The sequence below is a fragment of the Herpailurus yagouaroundi genome, unplaced genomic scaffold, assembly GCF_014898765.1.
Source record: "Herpailurus yagouaroundi ecotype Mexico unplaced genomic scaffold, PumYag 197, whole genome shotgun sequence".
NCBI lineage: Eukaryota > Metazoa > Chordata > Mammalia > Carnivora > Felidae > Herpailurus > Herpailurus yagouaroundi.
This window is the reverse complement of record NW_024412428.1, coordinates 25,872,838-25,896,410: the sequence shown is the minus strand read 5'-3', so window position 1 is coordinate 25,896,410 and position 23,573 is coordinate 25,872,838. Positions and strand designations below refer to the sequence as shown.

Genomic DNA, 23,573 nt, shown 5'->3' with positions numbered 1-23,573 from the left:
CTGAGGGGCCACCACCGACCCGGCCCTCGCCGCCCGCCAGGGCTCCGGGCTCCCCGCTCCCCGGCCCGGGCCCGGGCCCGCCCCTCCCGCGGGGTCCCGCAGAGTGGGCGCCGAGTGCCGGGCTCTGGGGCGCGGACCTCGCGGAGCCCTGGCGGGCGGCGAGGGCCGGGTCGGTGGTGGCCCCTCAGGGGGCGGCCGCCGGGGCTACCACGGAGGCGCGGGAGAGCCTCCCCAGGAGAGAACTGGGCCTTTGTCTCCGGGAAAAACGGAAAGTCACATCCTTCAGGAACAGTTAAACCAACTGCGTGACACAGGACCCGGAACCCAGTAGGTGCTAGAACGTTCGATGAATGAATGAGCAGGTAAATGGAGGCCTCTTATCATCACCCCCTTCCAAGCTCCGACTCCTGGCCTCCACCCTCAACAGACACCCACCAGGATAAGGTTTCCCCTCCAGCCTCTTTGTTATGAATAAGTTGAATAAGTTGGAGGGGCGCAAAGTGCGAAATGAGGTTCAGACCCATGTTTCCCTCCATCCTCCTTTCCTTCTCCTCTTCTCCAGGGAGGCCTCTCGCTACCGGGCTGAAGTTTAAATGCAACATTACTCTTGCTCACCCTGTAAATTCTGGCTCATCCTGGTGGTATGATCCAGAACTTTGGAGACTAAAGCTTTGTAACTGGACTTTAAAGTAAAATCTGTGTGCCTTATGCACCAGGGTTAGTTTTAGCAAAGCAGAATGTCTTCGAGAGAAAATGCCAGGTCCGTGAGTTTGGACACTCAGAGGCATGCCTGGGATGAGTTGTTGGGCAGTGTTGGTCTCCAAGTCTGTGAGCCAAGATGCCTGGAATCTGTTACCCCAGACACTTAAGTGAAGTCCAGCTGAAGCTTTGGGTTTGGCTGGAAAAGCTTGCAGACCTGATGAGGCACTTCCTTTTAGCCAAAGAAATGATCCTGGTTTGAGTAACTGAGCAAAAAGCTAGAGCTGCAATGATCACACCAGAATTCTTGCAAAACTGAGCAGTACCACGGCAGAGAAGTCTTAGGATCAAACTCTGTTCTACTCAGAGCTTTATCCACAGTTCCAGGCTTACCTTATGCTGGAAATTCTCTCATTGGGAGTTAGATCATTTAGTTGTGACTGAACAGTAACATGCTAATATACCAGTGAATTGGAGCCATTTTTCACATAGATCTATTTTTCCTATTTCTTTTTACTCAGAAAAACAAACCTTGCTGTCCAAATTGACCTTGAGAAACAAATTTTAATCGGTGTTAAAGCACTTAGGGTTTTATATCCCTAGGAGGTCACTTCTTCCTAGATATCATACAGACTAGCTGAGGTACTGAAAATCTCCAGTTGTGTGGTTCTTTTGAATGAACTAAGGACCTACAGAACTAACAGTTATGAACTAAACTCAGTTGACAACATATCCCACTGCAAAAGTAGCAACACGGTAACTGATTTGCAAAGCTAAGTTATCCATCCTGGCTTGGTGAACTCAAGGTCAGCCACCTTTAGCTTTTCAAGACCATTAGAAGGTGTTTGAGACCTGGGGGAGGGGAGAGGGCGAATTAGTGGCTTCAAAATAAGAAGAGAAAATTTAAAAATTGGAGGAAAATATTTAAATATCTAGGAAATGTAGTTACTCTCATTTCAACCCAACTCAACTTTCAAAGCTACATTAGGACGAATGTTTAATCTATGGTGTGAGTGAATTCTAATAGGTTCGGATATACCATGGCCTGGGGCCCTTCAGAAGTGCCTGGTACCTGTGAGGATGTTCAAACGGCCCTACTACATTTGTAATGAAAGGCTCCCAAACCAAGCCACGATGTATGTTTATTTTCAGTTGGCTAGGAGAACCTTTTGGTTAACTTTATTGTAAATAGGCCAACATCCAAAAAGAAAACCGAAGTACTTTAAGCCCTAAATCTCATTTTCCTAATTGCAGGTCAAACCCAATTACACTTTGAAAGAAGTAACTTGCAAGAGATAACTTGTTTGGGAGGAAATTGGGAACATATGAACAGATTCGAACTGAAAAATCAGCATAAGCATTCGGAAATAGACCCCTTCAATTGTATGCAGATGCTTCAGTATTTCATTAGCTAATAGCTATGGAGTAAATCGATATTATTCTCCCAGGTAGCAGATATATCCAAAAAACAAAGAAGTAATCATTTTGTGATTATACGGCAGTAACTTCTCCAGAATGAAGGGGATTTAAAGTTCAGCGTTCTGAGTTACCCTGCTAGTATATAATCATGGGGGGAACAAGACCCTGACATTATGAGGGAAGTAACATACTCCTGTTTGAAATGAACCATGTCATTTGCAAGATTCTGCTGCTTTTCTTACCTTTACCAGCCATAGATTCAGGCTTAGGTGAATTGCCCCAAAGGGATTGTGCTGGGTACCGCTTCCAAAACAGGAACTCAGAGCTCTCAAAAAAAGAGGATATATTGGTGTTCTTGAGCTCTGAAAGTCCCCAGACCGTATCGAGTCACTGGAAAATGCCATCAAACAGATTTTTGTACTATATAGTCCAAGCTCTGCATGTTGATAATTTGTGTTTTTCTGCAAAGGAAACATAATGGACTCCATTGCTATCTGCACCAGGCCAGTAATTCATTTACAGGCTCCTAAATTCACTTGTTGGCTTTGCTGGAGATCAATGAGCTTTTTATACAGCGTTAGTGGGATGACAGCAACAGAACTGGTTTCTGGTCAACCGTGACAGATGGGTTAGGAAGTTAGTGAAAGAGGGTGGGGACGGGGTAAGTGCCGCACTCTGTTCGGGTAACTTTATTTGATATCTCTGTTATTTACGTGATCTGGCCTTGACCTGGCGTTGGGTGCCAAAGAATGACACAGTGACAACACTGGTTCAAGTTATCTTACGCAGTTATGTAAGACTGATTTTGTCCTTGTCTGGTCAAGAGCGGGCACCCATTCCCTTGCAGTGCGATTTGTTTGTGCAGGCGTGGTGGTGGAAACAAGCTCGTCGAGGACAGAGAATCGAAGGGTTTTAATCCTTGGAGTCTGCCTGCCACTAACACTTTAATCTCTACTCTGGTATGGAGAGAGTCAGGGATAACCCTATCACCAATTAGGAAGTATTTACAAAAAAGGTAATATCCTTCCTAGATCCCGTCTTTACTCTGCTTGACCTAAGAAGCCATATTTAATGACGTTGGTGTGCTTATTCATTCTTCAGTGAACACTTATTGAGCACCTACTATGTTTAAGTCCTGTGCCAGGCATTGCTATATACATTGACACGTGAAAGAGACACAGTGCCTGCCCTGGTGGGGTAGGGTCCGGTGGAGAGACAGACAGTAGACACGTTATCATGAGAATAAACATGAGATACAAACTGGGATAAATGCTGTGAAGAAAACATACATGGCGGTTTAAGTGGTAAGGAAACCCACTTGAGGTAGAAGAGAGAAGGCTGTCTCAGAAAGTTACAGGTAAGCTGAGAACCGAAGAATTGTTGCCTTATTTATAATAACATGAGTTCTTGTATTGATGTGGGTAACAGCCTATTTCTGGCTCACACACGTGAAGAAATGTTAGGGAGTTATTTTCTTCACTCTAACATCTCCCTTTTTATTGGAGAAGATCACTGTTTTTTTGGACGCCTCTCTCAAAAAAAATAGTTTTTCCTTGATCGATTTGATTTTTTTTAATGTTTACTTATTCACGAGAGAGTGAGAGACAGAGTGCGAGAAGGGGAGGGGCAGACAGAGAGGGAGACACAGAATCCGAAGGAGGCTCCAGGCTCTGAGCTGTCAGCACAGAGCTCGACGCGGGGCTCGAACCCAAAAGCCGTAAGATAAGATCGTGACTGAGCTGAAGTTCTACGCTTAATTGACTAAGCCACCCAAACACCCCCGTCGGTTTGATTTCAAGGACCAAGCCGTACCTGCAAATAGACCTAGAAGGGTTGTGGATGGTTGTTCTTATTACGTCTGTGTTTTTAGTTTGAGGGGAGCAGGAGGTGTGCAGGGACTGGGTTCATGTGGGCACAGTAGTGCCATTCTGCTCCCCAGGGAAGGAAGAGATTTCTTCAAAGTGTAAGCTTCATTTGGGTTGAGGAACTTTTCTCATTACAAAATGCTGCTTCCTTTGCCTACGCGCTCACCGTTGCTGTGGTGCTTCCGCCATTCTGAGAATTTCCACAGCACTCACCTTCCCCATGTTCTTGGCGTGTGGAAGGTTTTGAGAAAATGGCTGTTCTGTGACCTTATTTGAAATCCACAGATTCGGGAATTTAAGATGATTCTGTTAGTGGAAACCACCCAGGCTCTGTAATGAGGCAAGTCTAAATTTGAATCCCAGCCCTTGATCAAATTAACAAACTCTGGGTGTCAGTTTCCCAACCACAAAATGGAGTTGATAACACTTGCCTGGCATGGAGTTGTGAGTGGTGGAAAGAGTGGTTGTAGATTGCCTAGGATAGAGCCTGGCATCCAGTGTGCCTTCAACAAATGGAAGCAATTATTAGTACTATCATTTGGGACTCCCAAATCACTGTATCAGTTGGTACTTATACCCCATCTGTCCCTAGAATACTTAAGAGTGCCAAGTGCGCTGAGTTACAGGAGTATAAATAAGGTTATTGGTTAATTTTTTTCACACCTATCTGGATCCTTCACAATTGGCTTTATTCAGCTATTCCCTGCCCATTGGGCATTGAGAATGGATCCATCTCACCCATCGTGGTATTCCCAATCTTTAGTAGGGTCTAGTAGTACCCCACAAATGTTTCCTGAATGAATGAACCTAATCTTACTTTACCCCATTCCCTTTCAGAGGCCGCAAGAAGAGAAATACCCTGTGGGACCATGGCTGTTGGCACTGTTTGTTTTTGTTGTCTGTGGCTCAGGTATGGGTTTTTCGCTGACTTCATAGACCATGCTGTCCTCTGTCCTTCAAAAACACAGGTTTTATTCACAAGAAAATAGACAAAAAAAAAAAATATATATATATATACACACACACACACACACACACACACACTGTTCTGGGATTCAAGTTAATCTCTGCCTGAAGCCTTCATCTTAATGGGTTTTGATTTGGTCTCTAGTCTAGCAGAGCAAATATGAGTAGAGACAAAATTGATATCCTATCAAATCATAATCATAAAATGATTACACTGAGTAATTAAATTGGCTGTTTACACTTTAGAGTTCAGTAAAACATAGCCTAAAAAGGGCATTTAGAACAGAAAGTGGAACACCTGTCTGTCTACCCAAGGTAGATCCAGATTGCAGAGAAAGGGAGAGGCTTTATGCCTTTCTCAGAGGAAACTCTACAGAACTCATAAATAGAACTGAGCCTTTGACCTGAGCCTCAAGGTACAGTCACCTCACACTGAAAGGTGGCCAAGTTCAGAGAGCTTTGCTTACACTCACGTGCAAACATGCGCACACACAGGGGAGGCTTGAGCAAAGGATCATGCAGTTGTCTCTCGTTGAATTTGGTTACTGGGAGTCTTGTAATTCCTGGTCCCCATGGGTTGGGTCTCTAAGATAGTGGTAAGTGAGGAATAGTGGGGCTACTTCTAACAAGGCAGGCCTTCCGAGGTTCCCGAGATCTCTCACTCGAAGAAACAAAACTGCGCACCCCATTCCCAAGGATGTGACTCGAAGGGAATATTTTACCCAATACAGGGAATCCCTCTTCTTTGACAGAGTTTACCCAACCTCTACTGGAATACTTCTGAGGGTGAAGGGCTCACTTCTTCAAAACGCCTATCCCATTTCTGTATAGCTCTAGTTATACATCTTTTGAACTACACTGAACTATCTTTTCAGTAGTTCAGGTGCGAACTCCTAAAACCACAAGGCATGGACTCATTCTCTTCTGAACATCTTGAATCATCTTGACTCTTCGGATATTTTAAAGATGAGTTTAAATTCCGCAAAGTAAACTTCCCTACTTCTCTCAACCTAGCCTCAAAAGATGTGGTTTCTAGACCCCGCTTCTGGGTACACTCCATGAGTGTCTTAAAGTATATAACATTTGCAGCTGTGGAAGTTGGTCTAGAAGGGGTGTGACTGCTACAGAGGCATTAGGATTGCCACTGCCCTTGATCCCATCACTCTGCTTCTATTAATGTGACCCAAGCTTCAGTTTATTTTCAGCAGTCACAGCACATCCTAGACTCACATCAAGCTGAAGGATAGCCTGGCCCCTCCAAACTCTCCTTAACATAAATGCTCTACAAGCTTCAGAGAAGCATGTACATACCTCCCCCCAATCCAGAGCTGTCCCTTACCCCATCACACATTGTTTATTTTATTCATGACCCTCATCAACGTATGACATTATTTACTTTGCTTCTTTAGTATATATTTCCCACTGCTGGGACATAAGCTCAGGGAAGGGAATGTGTATTTTCCACAAACTGGTAGATTCTTATAAGTATTTAGCATATAGCGAGTGCTCAGTGTGGTTGGCTGAATGGATTCACGGATGGGTGGATGGATGAGTACAGCAAGATGTTCCCCATACTATAGATATCCAGCTGACTTTCTTGAGACCTAATATAAAGCTTCATGAATATTTCTATTAAAATTTTATTGTTGGTTGTCAGTTGTCTTTTTATAGCGTAGCCACAAAGTCTAGAAATACAGAAGAACATGCATAGTAAATGGCTTGCCGAAATTGCATTATCATGTACGAGATGGTCAGTGACATATGATATGGTCAACGTATCGCCTTCATCAGCGATGCGTAGTTCAGAACGCTGTACAAAATTCCGAGGAATATGGTGCATTAATGCAGCATTTCCATCACTGCCTGCATATTCGTCTGCCGTGTGTTGCCTCAGATGATTGGTCTCTGATTTTCACCCGGAAACAAAACAAACAAAAAACCATGTGCCTTTAGCAAGCCATACAAAAATCAAGAAAAATAAATCTATGTGAAAAGGGGATCTGCCCTTTCAGGCCTTGTGGCCAGCCTGTAGATTGTTAGATCTTGAACCTTGAGCCTCCTATCTAATCATCTTTCTTTGCCAGCTTTATAGTCTCGGAAAGTATACTGTACCTCCAAGTCACTGATAAAGTCTAGACTTGGAGAAGCCCATGGAACACAATTCGAGACAACTCCCTACAGGTTGACTTTGAACCTCTCTGCAAAACTTGTACAAACAATCATCGTGTCTTGGGGGCTTGGCGGGGTCCGCTGTGTGCCTGGCACTGTGCCAGGCTTTGGAACAACCACTTTCAGGAGGCTGCAGGCAACGGGAGAGGCAGATAAGGAAGCTGTCAGTTGTACCTAGGGCAAGAGTTCTATGATAGCAGAGTGCCCAGAGTGCTTGGTGGGCACGGATAAGGGACTGTGTTAGCCTGCTCAGGCTGCTATAACAAAATACCATGGGCTAGGTGGCTTAGAAGTAGCAGAAATTTACTGCTCACAGTTCTGGAGGTTGGAAGTCAGATTAGGGTGCCAGCCTGGTCTGGTGAGGACCCTTTTCCCGGTCACAGACCTCTCCTCATATCTTCATATTGTATCCTCGCGTGGCAGAAAGGGTAGGGAGCTCTGTGGGGTCTCTTTTATAAGAGTGCTGATCCCATTCATGAGGTCTCCACCCTCATGACCTAATCAGCTCCCAAAGCCCCCGCCTTCTACCACCATCACATTGGACATCAGGATTCCAGCACGCGGATATGGGAGAACGCAATCAGACCATAGCGGGGACTTCTCAGTCATACTGAGCAGAAGAGAAAGTTTCCCAGAGGAGGTGCCATTTGTGGTGAGTTTTGAAGGACAAACAGCCAAAGGACAGGTCGTTCCACATGAGAGATTACTACGTGACAAAGGCACATAGACTTGAGATAGCGTGCCGGGCTCAAGAATGGCCAAAGCCCAGTGGCAAGGACCTGTGAGTCATCACGCAGCCCGTGTTGTCAGGGGCTACAAAGGTACAGAGCCAGTATTGTTTTCTTTTTTGGCGTCCAGATACATATTAACCAGTGCCCTCCCCAGTCTGCACCGTGAGGTAGCACATGGAGGGGGTTAAGTCGATAAAGTGATTTGGTCTGTTTTTCTCAAACTGGTGTTAGTTCTCAATATCCACCCTTTTCAAAGGGCTTGAAAACCTTCTCTAAATTACACTTTAATTAAAATCTTGCCACGCTATCAGTCTATATAGTAGGAACTGTATCTCCTCCCCCCGCCCCCCCCCCAACCTCCGGGTAAATTGGGACATCTGCTGACAGCAGTCTCTTGGAACCCTCCCAGTCTCCATTCGTTTTCTCAGGGATCGAGTACATTGGCTCTGTTATCCTTTCTGGGATGGGAGATCTATCAGGGGGCTGGAATGGGAGCCCGCAGGGCCCAGAGACATGGATTTAAAGTGGCTAAGAGGTCACAGCACTTACTAGCATGCCACACCCCCCGTCTTCACAGCCTGTTCTCTCCCGGTGTCGCTTCTTTAAATCCTTGTCGTCAAGACCGCGTTGCTTTTATGGAGAGGCTAGTTAGGAGTTGGTTAACACGTTACCATGACCCCTAAGTAATGGGCTTCATCTCTTTTTTAATCGTAACTAAAAATAATCCACTAACCCACCTTTAATTTTTTTTTTTTTTTTTTTTTTGCTAATTTACTTTTTTTTTTTTTTTCCTGCAAGCCTCAGCTCAAGTCAGGCACTGTTCTCACAGAAATGTGTCACTCTTCTCAGCTTGTCCTTGGTGCTGTGCCCTTCCTTCTATCTTTGTACGCGTGCTTTTCTAAGCCAAACATGTCATGAAAAACACAATAACTCCTTCAGGTCTGTCCCGGTTGCCACCTCGCTGGGATTAGTCACGACTCAGTTCGTCTTGCAGAGCCTACTCCCCTTCTTGAGTTTCTCCTCCTTCAGGTTGTGGGGCCAGTGTCTTCTCTATATTTAAGAGCGTGTCATGTCCTAACAGCTAGCCATGCCGTCTGTGGGTTCCTCTGCCTCATGTCACGAGCCTTCCTGGTGAGAGGATGACGGAAGCCTCGTGTCACTATTCTCTCTGAGGCCAGGTGGCTGGCGGCTCATATGTTGTATATTTTTATACAGACGGGGAAAATATGAAAGCTTCCAATATTAACGAAGGTGCTGATCAATGATCTGATTCTCTTGAAAGACAACGCGCTCATCACCTCACTCTGTTGACCCACTTTTCCCACGATGATTGGTTGGGCAAAGTGCTCTCTTTAGAAATAGTGTCCGTGTACCTAGGATAGGTAAATATTTGGGTCAGGCAAGTAAGAAGGAATGCACATCGTATCCGTTCTCCTGGCGAGATTGTGGGAAAGGATCAGGACTGGGGAAACGTTGGCGTTTAGGCTCATGCACTCCTATTGGCCACCCTTGCTCCACTTCGTGTGGAAAAAAAACAAGTTAACGAACCTCCAAGAGGTCACAGGACCCCTTAACTATATGGGGCGTGATGTGTCACAGCAGTCTTGACCCCTTGCTTCTTGGCTTCTTCCCTGTGGCCTTCCTCATTCTCCACACATGCCTTTAATGCCTGCGGTGCTGATAAGAACAAGATAAGGAAAAAGAAGGGAGAAGAACCAGGAGAGGAGCAGCAAGGGTACAGAACGCAGAGGCCCCTGGCGCAAACATGCACCCAGGGAACACTCACCCCCTCACCAGGAAATCAGATAAGAGCACCAGACCTCCTGGGGCTGCCCTGAGGCCCCCAAGATGTGAGTCCAGCCCAGGTACACGGTGGTAGCCTCTAATACATTACCCCGTTGACATGCAGTTGGAAGGAGGCTGTCTAAATGCACCCCTCTTCAGAGTAAGTAAATTTCCACTCTCCGTGATTGCAAAAGGGCTCTTAGGCAAGACGCTTCTTTGAAGCCTGACCGTTTGGCAGGAACAGGATGAGAGATGAAGAGGCCTCAGAGAGGAGGGTAGTTTTGGAATCTGCCAGATGTAGGTTCAAAGCCTAAGATTCACTGTCAGCTGGACAACCTTGGACACGTTATTTACTCTCTGTATCGATTTCCTTATTGATCAACTAGGGATAAGAGTAGCCCCTCCAAAGGGCATCGACTGGCTCCGGGGATATTAAGCGCTGGCTCACAGCTCGACACCTGCAGCCTCAGTCACTACCACCATCCCCATCAGCGTAGCCCCGATAGGGGCCCCGGGGGGGGGGGGGGGGGGGGTCCCGGGGGGGGGGGGGGGGGCGGTGCTCAGGTTTCCATTTGCTTTACATCTTTCCCGGCTGGGCCTTCCCTGGGCAGCCCATGGGCAAGGCTCAGCCACTCACATTGGTCTTGCTCTTCAACGGTAGGCCCGGCCTCTTCCCTCCAAGGATGAGTGTCTGCAGTTTGATAACATTCCATTCCGAGGGTGTGAGCCTATCTTTCCATGACAAAGCTTCAAAATCTTCCCGACCTCCCCACGCAGGGGAAAGGAAGAACCCACCTAGAGACTAAAATCAACAAACAGGGGTTTGTAGTTTACGTCGATATCAGAAATATCTATTTCTGATATCTCGACCTGAATACACCACTGTTTTGCTATAAAAGTTCTCTTTGTGAGATGCAAAAGCTCTGGGAACAGTGCGTTCTTTTCAGACCCAGTATTATCCAGATAGAGGACATCTCAGGGCCATATGGTTCTTTGTTTTGTATAATTTGGTAACTAGCTGTATTGTTACTATATACATCCTATCAGAAATCTGAAACCTGTTTCTCAGAAAGCCTGTTACGAGAAAACCTCATACGAGGTTTATGTTATGAGTTATGAGTGTCCTCAGATAATTATTCCAAACTTCTCTTGTTCAAGTCTTGCTTGGCCCGGGACTTTGTTTTGCTTGGGCCTTTTTAACTGGTTACATTTGTCTTTACTTGATTTCCTAGGGCCCCAGATCCACACTGAAGCCTTAAGGATTCAAGCATCCCGCCCCCCGCCCAGCCCCTCTTAGAGACTCTGCTGTGTTTTTCTTCTCTTTTTATAAAAACACTGTCTTCCATTTCTGCAGGCAGTGGGGCCTCTTTCCAGATAAGCACCTCATCCTGTCTCTCCTGGCCCTTGGTTTCAAACCTGCCTCTCTGAGAACCGTGTGATAGCTTCTGAAGAGTGCTTGTTTTTATCTCGAGACTCAGAGACAAGCGTGACCCAGAATGTCTGTCTGAGGCGGCAAAGATGCCGTCGCTCAGACCAGCCCGCCGCTATCTCTGGGAGACACTTGCAGTCCTGATGCACTGCCCCAGACCATGAATGAAGCCAGTCACCCTGCTGTAACCCTGGATTTTCCTCTACTTTTGTCCTCAGCTCCTTTAAGAGTTTTCTAGACAAGGATTCTGAGGCCACGCCCAAGCTCTGGGGGAAAGCGTGCTGCAATTGATTAACAATGTCCATCCTAAACGTGGTGTGGACAGCGGGGTCCCGTGCTCACCCTTGCCATCCCTGGCCTTTCCGTGATGGGAGTGCCACGGGGTTCACAGGACAACTGTCTTCCGCATTCCCAGCTTTCCTCTTTGACCAGAGTGTCCCCTGGACTCCACGAGATTGATTAGGCTTTTTCCTTAACACGTTCGTTGTCCAGACAATCGGGCTGTTTAGTCAGCATATGCGCGCATCTTGTGATCCTGTAGCATGATTTCCCTTCTCCGAGCCCCGTGTGAAACTGCACGGTGACAGATGGCAGCGGCCCGAGACCAGGCTCTTTGCAACCTGCTTGTCCCCTCCCCTGTCCTTACCCCTCACTGAGGTTTCTACTGGGATTAATGGAGTCCCCGTTTAATTCCTATTATCCCTTGATTCCCAGAGGGAAACTCACACATCAGCCGTGCCCCAGCTCCCTCCCTCAGACCGTTTCTCCCTCATGTATTCTTAATTTCAATTTGATTTCTCTCTCTCTGGCCAAGCCTGATATTCATTTCCTAATTAGGGATTATGAGAATTTTAATGGTTACTGAAGCCTGAGCATTCTTGAAACTGATGAGCTTATATCCCCCATCAAAGGGGAACCTCTCGGGTAATAGGATTAACGAGTGGCTGTTATTTCCTTCAGACTTTTCTATTTCCCCGTGTGAGCATATATGACTTTTATAATATAGAGAAATACAGACAACTTTTATAATCTAGAAAAAATTAAGTGTATTTTAAGAAGAAAACATCTTGACTAGTGGTTTTTAGCCTCTTTTTAACAAGCAGCCAAACTCTGTTCATATCTTAGGAACAAACGAAAGAGCAGCTGTTCTGGTGGAAGTGGGATCTGTGTGTGTGTGTGTGTGAGAGAGAGAGAGAGTGAGTGAGTGTGTGTGTGTATGTGTGTGTGTGTGAGTAGGCGTGTGTGCGCATTTATGAGTGTGCATATGTGTGAGTGTGTACATATTTGTGTGTATTTACATTTGTGAGTGCGCTTGAGAGTGTGAGCGGATGTGCGTTTGTGTGTGTGTATGTGTTTGCGAGTGTGTGTCTTTGTCTGTGTTTGTGTAGGGGGTACCTCCGGTGTTGCTGGATATTCTGGGTTTTTTTCCATCCCCGGACAGGAACAGACATCTGGACCCTCTTTGCCCATCAAATAGGAAGCTGCGTCTGGCCCGGAGCTGGCCTCTGTCATGACAGAGCTCATGCCTCTGAGCAAATGGCCTGCTAGGTTTATTTGGCACATGAGTTGTGAGTAGTCACACTGTTTCTGGGCAGGGACATTGCTTTCGTCTGTCGATTAAGGGGCTGTAGGCTCCCGTATCCCCCAGGGAATCTGCCTGTGGACACAGGGGAGGTGGGAGAGCTAGCATGTCATAGACCAGCGCGTTTTTCAGGACAGCCTATTCAGAACGGATATGAAGAAGTGATTCCCTGAGATGTTCTTGGCTGGGCCTGAATCCCTCCCATTCCCCAGTCTCATGTTTCAGGTGGTCCAAGGATCTCCCTGTACAGAAGGCCTCTCCATTTCTGGAAGGGCCAACACCCCTGTCCTTCCTAGGACCTACTGTTTCTGCTGAGAACAGTGTGGAGGAGGGAAAGGATCAAGCCACGTGTGTGCCAGCTCCAAGGCCAGCCTCCCTGGGTTTGAAACCCAGCTCTGCGACCTACTAGCCGTGTGGCCTTATCCAGCTTACTCCCATTCTAAGCCTTGGTTCTCCCATTCTTAAAAGACCTAAGGAGGCGCCTGGGTGGTGCAGTCGGTTAAGCGTCCGACTTCAGCCAGGTCACGATCTCGCGGTCCGTGAGTTCGAGCCCCGCGTCGGGCTCTGGGCTGATGGCTCAGAGCCTGGAGCCTGTTTCCAATTCTGTGTCTCCCTCTCTCTCTGCCCCTCCCCCGTTCATGCTCTGTCTCTCTCTGTCCCAAAAATAAATAAAAAACGTTGAAAAAAAAATTAAAAAAAAAAAAAAAAAGACCTAAGAATGGTCCCTAACTCCTAGGACCTTGGGAGTTGATTGTTAGTCATTATATTCATGGCCCTTAGTCACGCTCTCTCCCCACATCTCAGCCTCCCAGGCAAGGTTCTGACCAAGACTCTGAATGCTCACAGAGAAAGAAAGAGAACATTTGGATCTTCCTAGTGATTTTGCTTTATGGTGGTAAGAAAACTTGTAGGGGGGAGCATACTAGCTCCGAGATCCTGAGGAAGCTGTGGTGATGTCAGCCAGAGGTCGGTGGGGTCACCTCTGTAGGGGCAGCGGGAGCCTCCTCTCTATTTCTAGAAAGAATTCTTTATATAAACTAGCTAATAGGGATGAGCAGGACCTGTTCATACAACTGTCTTGGCTACTTACTATACACGTATATTTTCTCTTCTCGTCACATAATCCCTACGAAGGAGCTATGGTACTCGTTTTTCCAGATCGTAAAACTGAGGCTCCTAGAGGAAATCGGCTAGCGTCACACAGCTAAAGAGTGAGAGAGCCAGTACCCAAACCTGAACTCGAAACCCTATTACACTGCCTTCCCTCCCTCTTACCACTTCTCCCAAAAGTACTACCAAGCAGAAGGTTTCCACCCACCTTAGGCCTTCAGCATATGACCATGTATTGAAAAGAATTCTTGTTAAAACATCTCCTACTTTCCCTGCCAGAAAAGGTGCGTTGTCCAGAGGCTCCACGTATACAGCCATCCTGGGTCTGCTCCCAGATGGATAAAGCCTTGACCCAGCCGTGGGCTGCTTGTTGACTGGGCCACCGGGGCACCCGACCTCCTTACCCTTTTCTGGACCTTGCTCCAGGACAGATTTGAATTCACCATGTCTACAGGTCGACCCAAAACACTGGCCTTTCCTGGAGACCGCCAGAACTGTCTCGAAACTGTGACACCCAAAGTGGCTGTCACTCCCCTGAGACTGACAAGCAGGATGTTTGAGGAGCTGGGCAGCCTTGGAGAAGGTCTTCTATTTCACCACAAAGGGAAGACTGAGGACATGTCTCTGCCGAGAAACTCCTGCCTCGAGACCTGACATGGACACTCTGGAAAAGATGTCTCCTCAGCCACTGGCTCCCTCAAGGTGACCTGCATCCTCCCTTGTTCCATGCCCTGTACCCTGTGCCTCATGGAGCATTTGGGTTTGTGTCTGGTCTGCTGCTCGAAGAGCGTTTCTGCTGTCTGCCATTTTACTGTGGATAAAGGGCATCACGCTCTTTGCTAACGTCCCTTCTCTTCACCGTGCCTTTCTGCCCTCTATCCCAGGCACCTCTGTCTTTCCCCTCGTCTCCATCTCTGGAGACGCTACCAGGAAATGCCACCGGAAATAGCATCATGCCTTCGACTCCCTTTGTGCTGATTCTTCCTGAGAGCTTAACCCGCCTTTGCGACGTCTCCTTTCTTGACGTTTCTACTTGTCTCTCACAGGACCTATACTTTTTCCTACCAGCTTTTTCATTTTTTAAATGGAAAATAATCAAAATGATGTGATTTCTAGAGCGGTCTTGTCCTCCTCAATGGTATTCCTGTGGCCTCTCTCAATCTCTCTTCTCAGCAACTCTCTTGAGCTCGCTTATCATCAACCTTATTCTCAATAAAAGTGGCCTTCTGAAGCTTCCTGTTATCTTGCAGGCAACGCCGGCAGCCTCCCACTCTCTAGCTGTCTCCCTTCTGTCACCCCTGTGTCCTGGCGCTCCCAGTTAGCCGAGGTAGGTCTGTCCCCAGGGTAAGAGTGGGCTGGGATGACACAGTCCCAGGCCTTAAGGAGTTTACAGTCTTTCATGACTTTCCTGCCCCTCCAAAGACTGGGCTCTTGCAACATCGGAATCTAAAAGCAGTTATTTGATGTTGTTTCTTGGTTCGCAAAATAATTCTCTGAGGTTTATAATATGGGTTTTCCTCCATGCTCTTTGCAATTATTCACCTTTCATTTTCCTCCAAGAAATATCCACTGAGGACCTGCTATGTGCCTGGTGCTGAGCTAGGCCCAGGGTGGTCATGTGCAAAATCATGCACGGTCCCTGCTGTCCTGGAGCCTTCAGTCTGGTGGGGAAGCAACATAAGTTTACCAAGTAGTCATGTTGAAACCTGCGCGATTTCAGTCATGAAAGTGGAGGAGAGACATGTAAAGCTGTGAAAGCATATAAGGCAAAAGGCTGGGCAAGTGGTTCTCAGAGTGTGGTCCCTGGACCAGCAGCCTGAGCATCACCGGTGACCCAGTTAGAAATACACATTCTCAGGGCACCTGGGTGGTTCAGTCAGGTAGGCATCCAACTCTTGATCTCAGCTCAGGTCTTAATCTCAGGGTCCTGAGTTCAAGCCCCACGGTGGGCTCCCCCCTGGGCATGAAGCCTACTTAAAAACAAATACACATTTTCATTTCCCACTCTAGACCCACTGGATTAGAAACTCTGGAGGTGGGGCCCAGCCTCTGTTTTCACACATCCTCAGGAGACTACCATACACACGCAGGTTTGAGAACTCTTGCCTCAGATGGTCAAAGAAAGCTTCTCTGCAGAAAAAAACTTCTGGATTATAAAGGAAAACTAGGCAATAGGGCGGGGCGGGAGAAGTATTTCGTACAGAAAGAGTGGCATATGGAAAAGCCCTGAGAGTTTTGAAAACATGAGGGATTAGCCCAGGAGAGAAGAGTAATATAAGATACATCTGGACAGGTTGATAGGACCAGGATATATAGGTCATGGAGGCCACATCAAGGATTGGGCAACAGGAAGCTTTTTGATGTGCTTGAAACACAGGGATGACACAATCTTACTTGTTTTCATTTAAAGAATAAATCTAGCTACAGTATGGAGCAAATATTGCAGAAGAGCAAGGGTAGACCAGTTGGACGTCATGGCAGGGGTCTGGGGAAAGATGGCGGTAACTTGCACGAAGGTGGTTTCTGGAGGGACGGGGAGAAAGGTGCATAATCACAAGATTCTTAAAGTCCACAGGTGTTGGTAATCAGTTGGAGGTGCCGAGGATGACTCTTGCGTTTTGAGTTTATATGCAAGATGGAGGGTAACGAGGCCAAGTTCGGCAGTGGGAAGGGATCCTGAGAAGGTCCTGTTGAGTTTGAAGCGTCTTTGAGCCACCTACGTGTAGATATCAATTCAATGATGGAAGGTGTGGGTCTGGAGCTCTGGGAAGTCAGGGCTGGCAATACACATAGGTGAGTCAGCAAAAGCTAAGGGCCGCCTAAAATTGTGGGGCAGGGTGAAGTCACCCGGAGAGTGAGAATGTGAGACATGAGTGAGAATAGAAGAAAGCCCGAGTGCTCACTGAGCGGTGTCATTATTCTTGTTTATTGGTCAGAGGGAGTTAGGATGACCCCTGTAAAACCCATTTAGTGTAAAGAGCCAAAGAGAAGAAAACTAGAAAACCAGGGAAATATAGTGTCACAGAGGCCAAGGGATGAGAGGGTATAGGAGGGAGTGGTCAACAATGGTGAGTCAGGAAGTCAGGCAGGAGGTAGCTGGAAACTGCCCGTCGGATTAAGTGACATGGAAGGTGCTTTGTGTCCCTAGCAAGAGATATTTTCGGTGGAGTGGAGAGAGCAGGAGCTAGAATAAAGTGGATTGAGGTGGGAATTGAAAGCAAGGAAATGGAGAAAGTGAGTATAGACAGCTTTTTAGAAATGGTTGCAAAGCGGAAGAGAGGGCACCTGTTGGTAGCAGATGTGGACTCGGGAGGATTGATCCGGTTCATTTGATTGTTGAGTGTGAATGTTTCTTGCGTGCTAAAGCCTGAGGATTTCGTTGAAAGGGGATGGTTAAATAAAAGAGAGATGTGACCATCCGAGGTCACCAAAGGTCAGGATGCCAAACACAGGTTGGAGAGGGCAGGGGCCCGGGGATTCTGTAGCTCCTGCGCTAGCCTGGATTTTTCTGAACCCCAGTGACTTGCCCGAGGCCAGATGCCCTGACCTGGAATGTCTGCCTGTCCCTCCTTTCCTTGGCATCTCTCTTCCCTGCTGTCTGGCCTACCCACGGCCTCTTTCCTACAGCCTGCTCAGCTGTTTTCTCAGCTTTGTTCACCCACTGTTAAGTTATTAACTTGTCAGGGTCCAGACTCCCCACTTCCTTTCCCTCTTTGAACCCACTGTTGGCTCCCTTCCTGGTCGCTGCCTCGGGAAGCCAGCACGTGGAAAGCCAGGGTGACTCTGCGGGTCATTACTGGCAGGCACAGAGATGTACAATTAACGTAATTGCTCTAGAATGTTGAAGGCTTCTTAAAGACATTGATACAACTGAAAAAGGAATAATAAATGCAACCCACTCTCCCTTATCTCAAAGGTGAAGGCAAATGGTGAACTTAAAACAGACTTTATTTAAAGTAATTTCTCCAACCAGGTTCCATTTTAAAGAGTCACCTGTACACCTGTTAAGGACCATCAGATGTTTACATTTAATTCATGGATTCAGTAGGGTCAAGAGTGATCTTGAATTAATTCTTAAAGCAGACTTAGGAACTGGTAAGTTGCTTTACCAGAAGTGTTGCTACTCTGAAATAAAAAAAAAAAAAAAAAATCTCATCTAAGACTCTTTAGAGAAATTTGCAACCATTCCGAAAAGAGAATTGAATGGCTTTATCATTACCTAGCACTTTTGAAGTCATGAATTAACTTAATGGGGCATGATGGACCTAAGGCACAGACTGTTTCCTATTTGTTGACCTACTTTCCGCTGATAACGATGTCCTGTCTAAGGCTAAAATGAAGGGAGAAATAACATTTTTGAGCATTTTATTATGGGCAGATTTTTTTTTTTTTTTGCTTCTATCATGATCTTCATTCCTTGCCATCCTCTGAGATGCACATTATCTACAGCTTTGCCAGTAGAGAAAGCAGGGCTCCGGAACTGTGTGGGAGTTTCCCGATGTTCACACCACTAGGGAGTGGCAGGTAGCCCTCGGTACTTGAGCTCTGGTCTCATGCTCACGCACGGAGAAGCAGCGGTCATGACCGGAGAGATGGTAACAATAGCAGTAGCTCCCACGCATCGAGCCCTCAGTGTAGGCAGAGCCACTGTCGTTATCGTTTAATCCCTATGACAGCACCGCAAGCACCGTGGTTCTCATTTCACCCAAAAGGAGGCGGTCTCGAAAACGTTAACTAATCCGTCGGGTGAAGAACTGGAATTCAGACCTAGTTCCGTCTGACCCTGCCCTTCCACGGTAGACTTGTCAAGATTAGGGATGCTTCCCTGATCCCAAGAGCAAAACATGAGGCACGGTAGATGTAGATATTCTTTTTCCTAATGTTGTCCAATATACAGCTGCCTCCCAGCACTCCCGTTGAACCGGAATACGGCATGTTTATTTAACGTTTGTTCCTTGTCAGCCCTGGCAGGGGAGGACAGGAAGGTCAGACATTTCTGTGAGCTTATCCATTTGGGGAAGGTACTTTCTCACCCCCTCAGCAACTTCTGCTGTCAAGACCCACCCCCCAAACCCGGGATGGGCCAAGGAAACTTCCGAGCACAACCATAATGAAGGATCACAAGTGGTTGAATTCACTCCTTCGCTGGACACGGAGAAGACAGTTCACACAGAACTGGCTAACTTCGATTTTCTGTGTAACTCTAAACGGTCTTTGTGTTCAGCTTGGTCGATAGCAACATAGTAACAGAAGAGGGCCCAGCACAGGCTGGTCTGGTAACACCAGAGAGGTGAGCGGAGATCGTCACTGAAATAAAGGACGTGGAAGCAGAAACGAGAGTCCAGAGCACAGCCAACCAGAGCTGTTTGGGTCTCAGATCAAATACCTTGCGCACCCCGTGCCAATACTCCATCGGGGTCTTAGCAATGACTGTTTTTCATTATGGTCACACTGAACCTTCGTGAAAAATTAATATCATGTCAGGTTTGGTGTATATCCAATTTAGGAGAGTAGTGATGATGCGTGCAGGGTTTTTGTTTTGGTTTAGTTTCGGTTTTTTAGGGGAAAAAAATGCATTCATGCTTTATCTTTCCTTCAAATCTAGCTGTCCAAGGAAGATCCCCCAAGGCCCTGTGTGTTACTAACCTCTGCACACCCAAAGCACAGTACCTGGTTTACAGTACGTGCTCGCTAACGTTAGATGATGGAATGTCAAGGGCTTGTTTCCCAAAGGTTCTGGATAGCCTGCTTTAGCGTGGCCGCTCAGCTCGTCCCTGTTTATCCTGTTTTTAGACGGGATTAAATGAAACGATACCCAGCCTCACCTCCAAGAAATCATGCAGCACGTGGTAGTGACAGTTCTCATCTGTTCTCGTCCTCATCAAGCCTGACCGCCGTTGCCCACTGGGGAGGGTGTAACAAAGACGCTTCGGCCTTATGTTCCCCGGGACACATTTAACCCCAATAGCTAGAACCGGGCCGGGGGAGCTGACTCGCTCTTAGCAAGATAAGCGGGGGTGCCAGGTGGGCTTCCAGGCTCCCCACCCCCTCGGTCAAAACTCCTGGTGGCTCTGGATGAGAGGTTGCGGCATTTCAGAGAAGTTACTGGCAGCCAGCAGATCTTGCATCAAGGGCTACCGGCATCCAGGGGCCCGGTTTGATGCATCTGCTCCAAGCACCTGGCCTGCATTCCCCTGCTCGGGGGCCGCTCATTTTCCAGGCCACTGCCGTTTTGAAAAGGCAGCCTCGCTGACCTGTGAAATGAGTGCAGTGCCTGTATGAAAGCCCCGTCCCCTCTCCCCAGCAGCCACAGGACACTTCTGGGGAAGGGGGCCAAATCCGTGAGCGCCTGAGGGATCTCTGGCCTGAACTCCTGATGGAATTAGCAGGAGTTATCTATAAATCCCCGAGGCATCCATCAGCAGACAGAGCAAGGGGGCCTTTTTAAAGAAGTTCACTGACCTCTTGTTAACTTAACTCCTTGTTAGGAAATATCTAATCAGCTGGATGCTAACATGTCAAGGGCCCAGGGGTCAGCAGAAGCAGGGTTCGCTGTGGGCTTGGGTTTCCAGCTGTGTGCTGCCTGCTATCTGAGCTGTCTTGTTTTCCTCTTTCAGCTATCTTTCAGATCATTCAGAGCATAAGGATGGGCATGTGAGAAGGCCTGGGGATTTGACCCTGCCCCCTCCCTCTGGAGGGCGGAGGACCACTTAAGCTTTTAGCCAGGGATCTGTGGGAAGCACACAGCCACACCGAGTAGAAAAAAAAAGGCTCCCTCCATTGTTCCCTGATCACTTCATCGTGGATGTCAGACCACATTGCCTTCTCACAGGACATCTTGGTACATCCGTGTTCTCGAGCGGAAAGGACATTTTGCTTTTCTGTTGGTGGGATTGGTAGCTCCCAGATGTCTGCGGCAGCACCCTGTCTGGTTTTGCCCCTGGTCTCACAAATGTATGTATGTGGCCCTCCGAAGGATCACCAGGTTACTTTCTATGGATACAGCCTCTCCTCCGTTGGGGATTGGTTTTACGAATAAATGTCTTTGTTCAACCTTATACCATGTGTGGGTTACAGTGAAAAACCTGAAGCGAAGAACATGCCAGAATAGCTCCAGGTGGGGTTGGGGTGGGGGGTGGGGGACAGGACTAGACGTTTGGGAAAGGGTCAAGGAATCTGCAGCTGGGGAATTAGAGCTAGATTTACCTTCAGGGTCTTGGCCCAGAATGAAGCCCTGGGCTGCTCTCATGACCTTGGATTTTCCACACATTTTACTTTTTTACTCTTTTTTTTTTTTTTGTTTTTGGGGGGGGGTTTTTTTTTTTTTGTTTGTTTTTTGTTGTTCTTTTTTTCGATGCAGAAAAGCCACCTACAAAATGTGTCAAGGATCGATTAGCTGTTATCTGCTCTTTGTCTTAGGACTTGACGAGGAGCAGGTGTCTGAGGCCTCTTTATGAAAACCAGCCAACCTCAGGACCCAGGAGGGCTGGAGTCTCATCTCACTCTGGGTGGTCAGCCTGGAGGCTGGGAGAGTTTGGCCCAGGGCTGGTGGGTGCACACGTCTCCCTGGCCAGCCTCCCCACAGCCCCTCAGAGTGCGGTCTGCCTACATGGGCATCCCAGTGTGTGGCGGGGGTGGGGCAAGTGGAAGATGCATCTCGAAATGCAGACTCTGGGGTTCCACCTCAAGTCTGCTCAATTTAAGTGCGGCAGGTGGGGCCAACGCCAATGTTTTGTACAAGCTCCCTGGGTGAGGCTTACGCACTCTAAATTTTCAGGACCACGATCCTGAGAAGGGCCGGCTAAAGAGAAAGTTTTGTCCCATTCCAAGCAGCAAAGACAGCCCCCGCTGAAGCTTGCTGTTAAGCGAGGCCTATCCTGCGGGCACGGCTGGCAGAGGAAAGGGAGAATCAGCCTGCTCAGTTGTTCTGACTTCTGATACGGCCGCAGGAAGTCCGAGGGGCGACCACAGAGATCGGCATTGGGATTAAAGATGTTCAGTGTGCAACTTTAAACAGTCCTGTGTTGCTTCTTAAAATTCCATCTTTGCACTCTTGGCAATTTCGTTCATTCCTCAATATTGGGAGAACTTTAAACATGGAAGCGGTGGCAGTGGCCAGGACTTCTGCCAACCACTTCGGGGGCTTTGTTGGAAATGGTGCACTTGGAAATGGGGCGGAGGGGGAGGAAGCTTTTTGTCCACTGGAGTCTTTTACGAAACCCAGACCCTTCAGTGATATTCTTTAGGGCCTTCTTTTGTCCCATCCTCCTCTCCCATCCTCCTCTTCCCCCTCCTCCCCTCCCTCCTCCTCCTCCTCCCTTCCTGCTGAGAAGAGGGTTGCAGGTCTGCTTCAAAACCAGCAGCCTCAAGGACAGTCTACCACCCTTGTGCTCCCCACCACTGCCACTGCCAGGCCCCTCCCAAGCCGGCAGAAGGCATCTCCCACCACGAGAACTGCACACGAGATGCTCTGCGAGCTGGTCCCCTCATCCTGTTGGCTCTGCTGCCTGTTCTCTTCTAGGTCACTGAGACCAGTGTACTGTGAAAGATCAGACCTCAGGGCTCCTGCCAAGAGGCCAGAGGAAGAAAGGCCGCTTGACGTAGTTTACCTGGTCCGTGCTCCCTTACGTGGCCTAACTCCCACATGGCCTAGTGTTGCTCGGAGTCTGGCCTTTCTCTTCCTGCCCTAACAGCATGCCCGCCATGAAAGGCCTTTGCTGGGCCCACGCTTTGCGGGTCTTCCCCCACCACCAATTGGGTTTTTCCCACAACAGTAATAGTCAACAGGGTGATGATCCCTATTTTCAGGAAAGGGAAACTGAAATTTAGCCAGATCGGGCTCTGGATAAGCCCCGCTGTCCCCAGGTGACAGGTGTGGCCAGCTGAATCAGCTACTATTGGTAAAACTTCCTGTGATTGATTTATCTCCCCAGGCTACTGGGATCATCCACAAATTGGTTTCCTATTACTTTTCAGGGAGCCTCCCCGAAGTTCTCGTGTGTGACAGTCTGCCCTCCCCGGTGACTTCTGTCACTCTTCTGAAAGCGGAGACAGGGCTGCCTAAGTATCTTAGGGTCGTGGTTGATTTATGCCGTACGGCAGAGACGTACAGACATTTTTTGCCATGACCCACGGTAAGAAATACGTGGCAACCTAAAGCACAACGCATCCACCAAAACAAGTTTTCCAGGACAACGCTTATCCTTAACATATGTCATGTACTCTTTCTAACTACCCCCTCCCCGTCCCCAGTCTCTTTCTTTCTTTGTTTTTTGTTTTTTGTTTTTTTTTTAATACTGGTTGCAACCCCCTCAGCTGATTTTATAGCCCATGAATAGGTTCCAACTCACAGTTTGGAACCGCTACTCTTCCACCGAAAATCAAGCCCCTAGAGGGAGACGGATGAGCAGGTCTCATGAGGTGAGAAAGTCTGAATCTCACTTTGCGTGCTGGTGAGAGCCTGGCGTCATGCCGGTCACAGCCAACCAGTACCTCCTGTCATACCTGAGCACTTTCTCTGGGTATGTAAATTACAGTGGCAGACCCTGCAAAGAGAACACTAGCGACCCCTTGAATTCATTGTAATAATGTGAAATAAACACCACATTCCATTTGTCAGCAATCCCTTGCTGTTCGGCACCATCTCTTGGGGTGGGGAAGGGTGGTGTTTTTTGGTTTTTTTTTTTAACGTTTATTTATTTTTGAGACAGAGCATGAACGGGGGAGGGTCAGAGAGAGAGGGAGACACAGAATCTCAAACAGGCTCCAGGCTCTAAGCAGTCAGCACAGAGCCCGACGCGGGGCTCGAACTCACGGAC

The 23,573-nt window shown here is 47.7% G+C and overlaps 2 long non-coding RNA genes across 2 annotated transcripts; both read left to right on the top strand.

Moving 5' to 3' along the window:
* The first annotated feature begins 50 nt into the window (after positions 1 to 50).
* Positions 51 to 21,808, top strand: LOC121012996 (uncharacterized). The gene is made up of 3 exons (XR_005782448.1): positions 51 to 362; positions 4,821 to 4,893; positions 21,533 to 21,808. It is a non-coding gene; the product is annotated as an uncharacterized LOC121012996 (long non-coding RNA).
* On the top strand, positions 16,337 to 20,813 carry LOC121012995 (uncharacterized). Its single transcript, XR_005782447.1, has 2 exons — positions 16,337 to 16,548; positions 20,373 to 20,813. It is a non-coding gene; the product is annotated as an uncharacterized LOC121012995 (long non-coding RNA).
* Positions 21,809 to 23,573: the final 1,765 nt, after the last annotated feature.